Source organism: Euprymna scolopes, chromosome 15, assembly GCF_053919585.1.
Source record: "Euprymna scolopes isolate OS-2025 chromosome 15, ASM5391958v1, whole genome shotgun sequence".
NCBI lineage: Eukaryota > Metazoa > Mollusca > Cephalopoda > Sepiida > Sepiolidae > Euprymna > Euprymna scolopes.
This window is the reverse complement of record NC_136496.1, coordinates 64,379,393-64,393,893: the sequence shown is the minus strand read 5'-3', so window position 1 is coordinate 64,393,893 and position 14,501 is coordinate 64,379,393.

Here is a 14,501-nt window from a genome sequence, read left to right as displayed (position 1 = left end):
GAAATATCAGATATTTTGTAATTCATATGCAAAACGAGTAAAACAAATGACTATTATTGAAACATTTTATGGCTGTAAAAAGTGCCAAAAATAGGCTCTGAATGATAGATGAATATTTTAATGTGCGACCTTAAGGGCAAATGTCCCATAAATTACTACACAATTTAGGTCATCAGCTTTCCAACGAGCCTTCATTTGTTAAATTCTGATTAATAGTCGCTGAGATTTTGAACTTATAAAATTGCCAAAAACACGCGATCTCTGTCTGTCTGTCTGTCTCTCTCTCTCTCTATCTATCTATCTATCTCTCTCTCTCTCTCTCTCTCTATATATATATATATATATATATATATATACTCGTAGCCAAATTGAATACTGAAATGTTCTATAGAACGAAACTACATGAAAATTTGCAGGCTTTTGGAAGATTATAATACTAATCTATGGTTAAAATTTTATGACAATTGGTAAAAAACCCCTAATATTTTCAAACCTATAAAATATGTCCAAATTTGCCTAAAGCTTTAGTTTTGCTGGTTTGGGATTACTTTTGCTTGTTATTTTTTTGCTTGGTTGTCTTCCTCCTTGCCAGACCATTAATATATATATATATATATATATATATATATATATATATATATATATATATATATATATATATATAAGAGAAAATAGTTAATAAAATATGTTAAAAACACTTTGAAAAAGAGTTAAAAACATATTTAATTTGAAAAGGAAACACTAAATAAGCGGATAGTCCTTAATCCGTTTCGAAGAAATACTTTTCTATTCATCAATTAGCAAAATGCGGGATCGGATTTTGCATGCAAAAGTATTTGGTGAAACTACAAGTAAGTCAAAGATTCACAAAAAGTGAAGCAGAGGGAATAGGGTGAAGAAAAAGGTGATTTCACGTGAATGGATAGTCTGGTGAAAGGTTAAGTATCCAATGACGGTAAAGTCTAAAAATGTAAATCCAAGAAAGTTAGTTAAATTTCCATTCGCACAAGTAACATCCAAGGAAATCGCGTAATTGGAAGATGGTCCAAAATAATCTAAAAGGCCGAAATCCGTGGAATAATTCACAAATAGGTACAAGGAAAAATGGGAAAGAATTCCAATAATATTATTAAAAGAAAAATAAGATATGCATTAAACTGGGCTACCGAGACAAAGTGTAATCAAGAAAAGTGAGTGATGTGTGTGTGTGTGTGTAATTATTACTATAATTATTTCAATACTTACAGTGTTTAATCTTTTCTGGAATCATCAGTGTGGGGAGTTATGACTATAGGCGGTCGGGTGATTCGCACTCGGCCACGAAGCCATCTCTGACTCTATTAGCAATGAAAAAACTGCACGGCCAACGTTAACAGCGAGAAATACAGTTGACATTAATATTTATGTAAAGTGTAAATGTCACGACAGCTAAGAGTGAACTTACGATTATAACATCATAATCTGCGCACGTGAGATTAAGTGACCGACTTATTAAATTTTAACTTAGAGTGCTCAACAGCAAGAACCAAGTTCTTAAAGGGGATGACATAGTTATTTCTATAATTATTTTAATACTTAAAGACACTAGTGTTTCATCTTTTCGGGGGTTACGATTGCAGCCGGTCGGAAGATTCGAATCCAGATACTGAATTTTCAAGAATCTATGACAATTTTATGTGCATGTACAAAAAAAGTCTAGAAACTTATAACCTAGTAATTACAGACACATTTAAAATTGCCATTCCCCATTTTATATTGCATATACATCTCAACACAGAACGGCCTCTTTCGTATTTTTCGTATATTTTTGATTACGAACAGTTAGAAAAAACTATGCTAAGATTATACAAACAACAAATAAAGATACAATTTTTCAAAATAGAGCAAAAACTTAATTCAAAAATTTATTTTCTTATAAAGATGAACGTAAACTTTCGATTTGTTTCTTAGCACGTAGAAACTGTATATTGTTAAAAAAATGATGCTCCGGTTGATTTCAGATCTTTCAGCATTTAATGTTTTTATGTGCTCAGTCAGAAAACGGGTATTTTAAAAAAAATTTTCTTTTTTAAAATTCATTGTGTTTAACGAATTACAATGTGAAACAAACGCCTTTCGACACCCTCTTTATTTCATTAACACATAACACCTTTTAAATTCTAATAACAAGGCTTTGTTGGAAAAAAGAGCAACAATCATTCTTTTTACCATAAGGTAATAATAGCCATTGTCAAGATACACATGGAGAAAATCCGGGATTAAATCGGCTTAGACGTCTTGAAAATAAAATCCTAACAGTAGTCTGAACAATGCAAATAATACAACGTTCATTATTGCAACAGATTCTTAATACACTGCTATTGAAAACATATGTTCTATGTGTTAGAGAAACGTACACAATTTTCGTAATGCGTGATCTTGACCTCTTGAATACCCGCAGTCTTTTTTATTTTATCACCAATTTGTATCTGATCTATTAGTATATTTTATAGGTTACTGGTTTCTAATAACCTATATTGTAATGCTTGCATAAAAAAAAAATTTTTAAAAAAGAAAATTTTCAGTTTTCCCTAATGTTAAACGGTCCTGGATATGACCTAAAACTATATCCGATGGTGAGGCCCCACCTTGCGGGCCTTGGGGAGTGTGGAGCCACCCTTTAATTGCCATTGCTTCCAGGTCCACTCTGACCCGGAGTGGTAATACCTGTTAGGGTCCCAACTATGGGTTAAATAGAATCTGACTTAAAAAAAAATATACTCCATTAAAAATTGTTCCTCAAAATAACTAGATTCGGCATTAAATAACCTGAAAAAGGTTGATATGCCGTAAAACAAAAACAACCAATCAAAAATTTAGTTTTGACTAGCGGAGTGCGACCGGCCTTCTTCAGTCGTAAAACATGCTTAAATATATTTTAATTCATACAGATTTCGTATTTATTATTATATTTTACTTAATGTAGAGTACTGATTTCAAAAGTAAAAAAAAAAAAAAAAAAAAGAAAAAAATGACCCGGGTGCCATCAGCTAAAATCGAAACTTAAACATTTAGCGCTCCAGCCACGTTCCCTACCATTTGAGCTACTGACAAATAGATTCGAAAGATTTCAATTCAAACACCTTCAAGCTATAAACGAATTTGCGCTTGCGCAAAAGTAATAGAAATATGTTGACAAGTTGAAATAAACGTTTTGCATTTCAACTTGTCGACATAATTCTGTACGTGTTGTTCATCTATCCAAACAAATATTTTTCTCATAATAACCTATCCTTGGTTAGTATTTGCTGTTAATTTTAATATTATGTGACCGTTAGTGTAAGAGTTTATCGGTTAAATATTTACACACAAACAGACACACATACATCTACTATTTTATTTATACAAATTTCAATCAGTAATTGATTAATAGTAAATAAACAAAAATAATAAATCGATATTTATTTATTTATTCGAGAAATACTCACGGATCAACACTATCTTGTATTTTTGCAGACGATAAGCATTTCGGTCGAGGATACGTCCTTGACAATAAAACCTACAGAATTTTGGCCATTTTTGATGCGGTGACCCTACTCTATCAGGCTGAGATGTTATGTGCAGTCCTAGGAGGTCTACCCTACTAGATTTTACTCCCTCGCGCTTTGAGAAGGGGTTAGTTTGTTATTAATCGCATGAAAAACTCCTACCAGAGAATACTGACAGGGCTGCTTAAACATTTTTTGTATGTCAGAGTGCACACGCCTCTTGTCAGCTGGTTTTTCAGTTATCACCTTCCGACCTTGTGTCACATCTACCAGTGACAGAGGGGGAAGTTAATACCAGACACACAAAATCTTGTTTGATATTTTTATTAATAGAGAGATTCAACAAATATGATATTGAAAACATTTTGTAAATAGAATAAACGGTTTTGTCGAAATGTCTTGTCATTAATGGTAGCTAAAGGCGTCTAGTAGTATCTCCTATTCCAAATGTCTATACACACACACACACACACACACACACACACACACACACACACACACACACACACGAATATATATATATAAATATATATATATATATATATATATATATATATATTTGTCTTTATTGATCTACCCATCAACTCAGGGCGTAAACACGGAAAATGTCGCTAATGGCAAGCACTTAAATTTAGTCTGTGTTTAAACATCAATTTCTTTTTAGTTAACGTTTCCATAAAGTTTCAAGTTCTGAAAAGTATTTTCCATTCATTGCCAAGAACAATCCAATCTCGTCTCTCAAAGTAACAAAACTCTCTTTAACCCCATCTCCCACCGCTGATCGAACTACTTTACTTCCTTCATATTCACGCGAAGACAAATTAAATAAAGTGTTGGCGGTTGATTGCTTTTGTTAATTTTCATAACCATTTTCACACACACACACACATCACATCTCGAGATGCAAACTGTAATACAATCAGTGTGTTACGATATCTTGACCAGTTTGGTTCCGTTGTCGTAATTGATTTCTCCTAATAAAAGATGGATCTGGTATTGACATGACGGACCATATGAGGGTTACCAACCTCCATAATAGAATCAAAGCTATGGAGCTAGCATGTCGAGTGATCACTCCGAATCGATATTCACTTCACCATAATGCAATGAATAACAGAAACGTAGAGAAAGATTATTCATTTATTAACGAGGCTAACTAACTCTTTCAGAGCAAATTGCTGGTTCGCCGTAAGTTATCACCAGAGTATAACTACAGTATATTCTTTTCCTTGTTTTGATTCTCAGGTATATATCCATTGACATCTTATATGTTTTTATATAAATCGATGTGGTTCTCAGTTGATTAATTGCGTCTAACTGTGTCGGGTATATACTCGAGAGTCAAAACGATGAAAAGAATATGCTGTTTTTATAGCCATAGTTATCACTTATGTGAGTTTCGTCCAATTTAATCCTTTGTTCCCACTTAATTATTCATTATATATATATATATATATATATATATATATATATATATATATATATATATATATATATATATATATATATATGTATATAATGAATAACGTAACTTACACACACATACACAAGGTTCTTTATATATATATATATATATATATATATATATATATATATATATATAGTAATTTATAAAATATATATGGCGATTAAGGTACACTGAATATTCTGCGTTTCATCCACTATGAAGTAGCTATATATATATATATATATATAAAGAACCTTGTGTATGTGTGTGTGTGTGTAAGTTCATTCCTATGGTCTCAATAACGGTTTGACAGTTTTTTATTTTTATGAAATTTCACACGAAGGTACTTTATGTGTTTGGCAGTGTTCTTAGGTTTTGTATCAAAATGTTTTCGATAAGTACCAACAATCGATAACACTAGTCAACAACAACAAAAAAATTGTCATGGTGCCTAAGATATTTCGACTGTTTTTTTAGCTAATTTGAGGGCGCTGATTCCAGAAATACTGTCACTTTTTTTCTATCAGGTCTAGTTTTTTTTCTGCTATGGTATACCCTCCTCTGTAGGAAGCCGATAGCTATAATAAAAACAGGCAACTCGAAGAAACAATATTTTAATGTAACTTTAAAATACATATTCATGAAATCACACCAAAATATTCACAATTAAAACTTGAAGTTGTAAAAAATGCTACGCATAGACATCATCATCCATGAATTGATGTTTTACTGATTTTCTAGAATTGATAGACTAACAATAGTCTGCAAACATGGTGGCATCCCAACGATCTTGATAGCGAACTTCCATGTCGCCGATGTTTTGATGGAAGCGCTGCCCTTACTCCTCGCTCACATCGCCCAGATTTTCTGGAAAACGGGCAAGATGGTTGTGCAAAAAAAAAAAAAAATGTGACTTGATGCTCATATTTGCACCCAGTTGGTGAATACTTATCAGTAATGTTTCAACAAGTTCTTTGTAGTTCTGCGCTTTTATTTTTCCCAAGAAGAATTTTACTACGTTTGTAAAACGCCGTCCAGGCACTCAATTCTGCAGGATTGATAATATTACAGAAATTTGCATTATTCATAAAATTTCGAATCTGGGGCCTATCAAAAATTTTAATTTCTGTATGGTTTCTCGATGTTTGAAACAGTCGCCATCTTTCTGAAGAGCCTTCACAAACTTTTTCATGATGACGAGCTTTATGTAAAGAGGAGGAAACACAATTCTGGAACGCTCCACCAAAGGAGAAGCCAGAACATTAAGAGAGGCAGGAATAAATTTACTGTGCACGATCTAATCATTTTTATCTAGTGCTCTGTTCTTGCCATGCTATCCCACAAACATAAGAAGCAAGAACATTTTGTGTAGCCAGCTTATAGCCCGAGGAGAAACCCAACCATTTTCAAATCGACACATATAATCGATTTTTGCTGTCTGTATAAAATTTTTTTCAGAACAAATTTGATTTCATCATATTTTTCCTCGAGGGTGGTTGAATTGCCTAGAGGAAATGATCCATATAAGTTGCTATTATGAAGAATACATTTTAAACTTGTTTTGGAACTGTCTATAAAAAGGCGCCAATCTTGAGAATAATACTTTTCGACACCAAGCTGCCGCAGCAGGCCGGCAACATCGTTACAATATACTATGTTGTTTTCATGAGTGAAATATGGCAACAATTCAATATGGCGTTTTCTATAAAAGGTTATGACAATTCCAGGCTGAAGTAGATTTTCTTCTTAGAGTTTTGAAGCTAAACGTTCAGAAGATTCTTTGGAAAAGTTGAGATCTCTAGTCAGATCATTAAGCTCTCCTTGAGAAAAACGCGGTGGTAATGAAAAAGGAGGAAAACCGAAATCTACAACAGTGGATTCACTATTATCAGTCAACAAAACATAGGCTTGGTCTTCTCCAGAACCAGGCAATTCTAATTCAGGCAAGCCTTTAAACACTCGAACAGTGATTTCATTGCAGTGTGGAATTGACCTAATTGCAGACTTGAGGTTTAGATAAACCAACAAATTCTTCTTGTTGATTCCTTTCATTTTGACTACACACAAGTAGCAGTTATCGAAATGTTTTTTTTTTCGGTTCACGTCAGGCCATTGGAAACCAAAGCAGAGTGGCGTTCTGTCCTTTTTTTGTCCACTGTCAAAGATGCTCAACACGTTGCTTGCATGGGACAAGCTTGCATTACTTCAAAGTAATGTTGAATGGTCAAGATAAGACATGAGCACCCCATATTGTAATATGGGCTGCTCATGCCTTTTTACGATCACTCAGCATTACTTTAAAGTAAGCAAGCTAAGCACACTTCACAAATTCATTGATCCCTTTCCTGTTGGATTGCAAGGTATATTCCTCGCAAATATAACAAAACACATTTGGATTGTTTAAACAACGTCGCCTAGAAGATGGTGTAGCCATGCTTAATGTTCGCTCCAAAAGCATCGAAAGTAAAATAATGCAGCTTAATTATTTCCTGTCTGATTTATAAATGAATTCCTTATTTTGATTCAGAAATCAACAAAAAACATGCCACAATCGGTAGACCTATTTACGACTCAGAGTCCACTTCTTACCAACTACATACCTCATTGTATATTAACTTTGACTTTTACTTTAAGATTTGTGATTTCATAATAAATTAACATACATCACAATAACGACCTACAATTGTAATTATGAAGCTAGAATGTATATAGAAACACGCCTAATAAATTATCGTCACATGCACCTACGCTTCACATTCAGATACACTATTCTAAAAAAACTGAAGACTAGTACATAATCCACAGGTATATGTATTTAAAGAGAAAAAGTAAAAACTGAAAGAGAACAAATTTCGGCACGTGAAAGTAGAAACAATAACAACAAACGAGAAAGAAAATGAAGGAATTATATGTATGAAAAAGGTTCGTAAAATAATGGAAGATGAAATGTCACGTTGCATGACAAAGTAAACAAACAAATTGTCCAGAAGATGCCGGAGATGGAAGCGGGTAAAGAAGAAAGAGGCGTGCTGTATCGCCATTGGTTGCAAAAAAAAAAAAAAAAAAAAAAAAGCAGTAAAGACCAACCGGAAGAGGAAATTAGAAAGAAATTAACTTTTTTTTTTTATTTTATTTAAGAGTAACTTAAAGGGAGATAATGGGTTAAAAAAAAGGAGACAGAACACCTAATTTTAAGGTACCTTTTGTATAAAACAGCAAATATCTCAACAACTTGACCTGATTTAAAAAAAATATGATTTTCGGAATCAGCACCTTCAAATTAATCTAAATCAGCTTAGAAACATTGGGTACCAAAAATGTGTTAGCCAGTGTCATCGAAATAATCCGATGAAAGAAGAAACAGGCGATTTTGATCTAAGGCAGTGAAAAGTAACATTCAAAACAGAGAATCAGCAACTATGTCCCAGAGCCTAGTTGGAGTGAGAACAGGGTACCCTCGTAATAATAATAAAGGGTTGGGTTCGAGACTCCTAACAAACGGTTCCCCAGTTCGATACAAAAACACCTGATGAAGGCCGGAGGGCAAAACGGCCGAAACGTTGAGACTATAACAACCAAGATGAGGAAGTCACTCCGACAATCTCAATCAAGGTATACTCTACTTTAACAATAAAAAGGTTCTTTGCTCCCGTGCTTTCTTGTTGCTTATGTGAGTTGTTACATTTATGAATGTTTGAGATGAGAATTGATTAATCGTATTGTTTGAATTCAGACTATTGTTATTATTACAAGTAATTTATCCATTATGCCACGGGTTCTACAGTCAATTTTATTATGATTTTATAAGTTTTAAACCTATTTACATAAAAACAACAAAAGTTTAAAAAATAGTTTTAACGCTCCTAAAATCATACTAAATTGTCCGCAAGGACCCATGGCATAGTGAATAATGTACTTCGTAAGATTCAATTGTAAAGTTACATTCTTCTGGTGGTTGAAGGATCAATCCTCGGTGTAGGCGACACTCAAAAATACAATTGCGAATTATTGTTTATCACTTTTACCAAGTAATGGCTGACAGAACGAGGGCATGCTACTTTCGTCGATTAAATGGAGGGTTCCGTTCGAAATTCTGTGCAGATTTTCTGACAGAAAGATCTCCGAGTTCGATTTGACATATCTGAAGAAATCCAAATAATGCATCGCTTATTTTTTTTTATTTCATGTAGTTTTTCCACTTAAATCTATTCCTTTGCTAAAAGTTTCATATAATTTTATCGATCAGCCATCTTTGTTTAAAACCGACACTGATATGAGCTGTCAAATTTGTTCATTCTCACTTTATAAAAACGAAAGCCGTTTTATTTTCTGTTATCTGAGTTACGTACATCGCTTTTCAATCATCACAATCTCCAATGTTTACTTGCTTTTAGCGGATTTTATTTATTCATTTCCAGAATAGATATAAATAAATATATGTGTGTAAATATATGTATATACGTATGTTTATTTACCTATTCAGCAGGAGGTTAAACAAGTTTTGTGAGGTTTCGAAAATCCAGCGCATTAGCTGAAGGGAACTCTGGCCTACAAAATGCTTCAGTAAACTTTTTGGCATTCCCCATTAGGCGGAGTTTCAAGTGACAACCGATAAACCAATTCTTTTAAGGTATAAGGTAAAGCCTGAGAAGGAAGGATCTCCAAGGACTGACCAGAACAATATATTAGCAACAAAACCACTGTAGATTGATTGTAAAGTTCGTACTTCCCCGCCGAAAAAAAGAAATACTTACCTGTGTCAAAGTGCAAGAATTGTCACCTAATAGACTGATGATTGCGTAAACATGAAACTCTAGTGTCTGTAGGTATATAAGAATAATTATTATTTAATTATAATTATCGAGCATCTATAAGAATACTTAAGGATGGGCACTGTCTGGGAAATATAAACTAAGAAGCAGTTAACTAGCGTTTATGCAATGTTCACGACTTCCACCGTTCAAACACTATAGATTGTCTAATGTCTGAGCCCGAATTGTGCGTTTATTAGTAATTAATTGCCTTAATTCCCGTGATAATTGTTTGCTGGTTTGGAGATAAAAGCTTAGCAAATGGAATCAAAAGTGGCTGGGCTCGAATTGTCACTTCCCACACTGATGATGGCGTAAGCAGGAAACATTAGTGTCCATAGGTATATAAGAATAATTATTATTTAATATAACTATATATATATATATTATTATATATATATATATATATATATATATATATATATTTAGGGGAGGTGGTAATTAATAAAAACTGAAGAAAGTGCTCAATACTGTTGCAGAGCAAATATGCGTTTTATTTTTTATTACCGTATCTTTCTGTTAAGTTACATTATTGTTTCGGCTACACAGCCGTTTTTTTGGCCGTCTGTAGCGTCCTCAGACTTTTACAGAAATATATGCGTGTGTGTGCGTGTGTGTATGTGTGTATAAAGTAGTAGCCTTCGCGCGTGTGTGTGTGTGTGTGTGTGTCCGTGTGTACAATCACGGCCATTGTATTAGATGGCCTAGCAGCTGAAAATGACATTATCGATGAGGTTCTAGCAAGCAAGATATGTGGGACACTTAGACCGTCGATAATGAGCAGAAATTGTACAGAAAGCGTTAGGAAACTTCAAAATTGGATTTACAAAACGATAAATAAAGAACACGATGATTTGTACTGAATCTCATCCAATATTGATAATAAAAAAATTGAAACGGAAGAAGCAATTGAACATTCCGTTGTCATATGCATTTTAAAGATTAGAATACGTTCTTTATTTACTTAAAAATTACATTTAAAAAGAAGAAAAGGAAGGAATAAGATTTGATTTGTAGTGAAACTGAAGTTTATTCAATATAAATAAAAATTATGCATGTGAAATTACGTATGTTTGAAGCAGAAGAAAATCAAATGTTGCAAAACATGAAATATGAATTAAGGCAATAAACAAATATTAAAATTAAACGATATATATATATATATATATATATATATATATATATATATATATAAGTTTAGTGGTTATATTTAAATTCTGAAAAAAAAACAACAACATATAGACACATATGCGGAGGCAAATGGGGATTACTCCCCCTCTCTAAAATAGAATTATTAGATAATCCCGATCATTTGTTGATGTATGTATATGTTTAACTGTGAGGTGCACGCTCATTGTATATGTAGGTGTAGATATATCAGTGTGCGCGCCTTTATCTCTGGATAGACATAACACTTATGTAGATACGTTTATTTGCTGTATGTATACGATGGTATGCAAGTGCGGGTGTGACTTGCATGTTTGCTCATGATTATTGGGATGTTCGGCCATGTATATGGACGCAGCTGTACACCCGATACACGCACATGCAGGCGCACCTGGATGTATACGTAGTTCCCTGTGTATGCGCTTTTTTCATATTTGTGCATGCGTGTATGTTTTATGATGTGTATATATGTAATTGTGTACACAGTGCATGAATATAAGGATGCGTGTGTGTTTAAGTGTATATGTATGCATGGTATGGATCAGTGTGTGTGCGTATGTGTATGCTATATATATGTATGTATATATATATGCACATGTATGTGTGCATATATGTATATGTGCGTATGTATGTCTGCCTGTGGGTGTATATGTGCTTATATCTGCGCTTATGTTTAGGTTTGACAGATGGATATAGTTTATTATTATATAAATAGTTATATTCAACCACATTTGGACAACCTCACGCCCAGCCCCGAAGTTGCATCAAGTCCCCATTATAAAAATAGCTTATTAACCACAGTATCTAAAGCATTCACTCAAACATCGATTCCAACCCAACGAACAACAAAGCCAACTCATCCATAGATCGCCTCCAAACAGAAATATATGCATTTTAAATACATTTAATTAAACCAGATCACACTACCCCAACAAGCGTAATGAACAACATGCATCTCAGTTAATCAAGTTACTTTTAAATATACCCTCAAAATTAAAAGCACCCAACCTTAAACTCACTTAAATAAGTAATCCTCCAAGCATTCAAAAACTTCAGACGATAACTCGTCCCCTTTTCCACCTCACCCACTCACCCATCCGCTCAGCAAAGACAGCGCTCCCACCCCATCTCATACACAATCCCATTTAAAATCACAAGAATATCCATTTCTCATTTGAACTTAAAATTAAGAGGTCAACACTGAACACTAAAATACCACTCCCCCTCCGAAGAAATTACATTAAGCACCTGCCTGCTCGCCCAATCTTAACCCTCCCTCTTCTCTCTTTACCCCCTCTACTTCACCCCACCCTCCTCTTTCCCTCATCTAAAAGGCTTCCCTCACCATCTATCAACAAGAAATCTGACCAACACTTTACCGGGATTCTCACCAGAAGCTAGTCGTCCAACGCATCGTTCTGAATATCATCTTTCGGATTATTTTGCTACCCATACGATTGATTTCAAGGTCCATTGCACACATAATTCAATGCTCAAATTCTATTACCCATGGGGATATATACAATGGAATGGTATATTCATTCAACATCTGATACACTGTGTCAATATCTAAAAAGATTTTGGATCACATCTCCCAAACACACTCAACGCACCAAGGAATACGGCTGCCCCGTATACCTTTCGGAAAATCGATAAGGAGCAACCACGCGTTTTTGTTATATAGGACTATTGTCTTCTCCCCCAGACCAATATTCTGCCTACCTGGATTTATAACCCCGGAGGACATTGTACTCCTTCCGATAATGGACTGCCCAGGTTGTATCAAATTCCCTTTTCCTGTAATTATTTCCATATAATTATCATTCGCCACTCCAAAAACTATTTTCAGTATTTGTGCTGAAAAGCAAAATAAGTGTCTATTCACAGCTGAACATTTTGCTAACCGCATTTCATTTACTCTGATTTTATTGAAAATCCATGGATTAAGGAAATCAACATAGCCCCTTCTATATATTGCTTTTGTCAAACAATAAATTATTAATTCGGATATATGTGTCTATATGTTGTCTTTTCAGAATTTAAATATAACCACTAAACTTATATATTGCTCTATGCTTAAATATTGAGCTTCTCCTTTTTGGCTAGGATCGCCCTGAAAGTATTACTTCAAATAATATCCATCAGGATCTTTCATCTGATTTCTAATCAGTGTCTTATCTCGAGTTTTAAAATCAACTGTAAAACGAACGATAAATTAGTTTAACTGAAAAACAAACAATAAGTTAAAAATAAAAATTCAATTGAAACAAATGATGTAAATATAAACAAAGTTACTAATGCAGAAATATTTCAAACATTAAATATTAAAACATTACAAAAATCTGTTGTAGAATTTAATTAAAAATTTGCATTTTTCTTTTCTTCTTCTTCTTTTTTTTTTTTTTTACTAATATTGTCATTCTCTTTGCGACAAAAATTATTTATAAGGTAATTCGATGAACTCCATATCAGCATTTTTTCAATTTGCTGAATAGTGTGACCCTCATCACAAGAGTTAACATGAAATAAAAGATTTTGATCAGCCAAAACATTTAAAGTTATATACATGGCTAATTTTCTATGATGAATATAATGAAAAAAAAAATCGGTTAATTGTTTAAGCATTATCAAGAAAGAAAAAAATAACGCGCGTTTTTTTTTAAATTTTTAGTATCAAACATTTTACGACTCACTTATCGAGATAGAATGAAATTTTTTCTTTTTATCGCATTCATTCGCATGTAATTTAATTCCTTGATTTTGGAAATAAAAAATATAGTAAATTTCGGTCCGTTTTCATAGTTCCTTTAAAATTTGGAACGATACATCGTGGTTGCGTGTTGCAAATTTAACAATATATATATTATATAGATATAGATATAGATATGTAGATATAGATATACCAACTTCGGATAAATCCGTGGGACACGTGATCATATTTCACAGAACTAAGGTTCATGACGTTAGCAGACTAAATTACATTAGTTAATAGGCCATCTATTACGATAATCGTGGTGTAACTCTCCTATAGCCCACACCAGTGGACCAATCATAACCAAACGTGGCATGATGATCGTTCCCCACGTATGGATAATGCACACCATTTTTCAAGGCTAAGGTCAAAGATCAAGATCATAACCTATGCATATAAATGATGATGATACCCACCGAGGAATGGTGCACAATATTTTTTAAGGTTAAGGTCAAAGGTTAAGGTTATAACTTATGTATATATACTCTCCTACAACCCACACCAGTAAACCCATCATAACTAAACCTGGCATAATGATGGTCTCCACCTAAGGATGGGGCACATCAGTTTCTAAGGTCATGGTCAAAGTCATAGCCTTTGTATATAGTCTCTTTTAGAGCTCACACTACTGGACCGATCATAACCAAACCTGACATGATGATGGTCTCGGACCTAGGGATGCTGCACACTATTTTAAAGGTCATATTCAAAGGTTATGGTCGGTACTTTGCTGTACGCTTGGCATTTAGCTAGTATATATCTATAGGCGTGTGTCTGGTGTGTATTTTTATATTTGA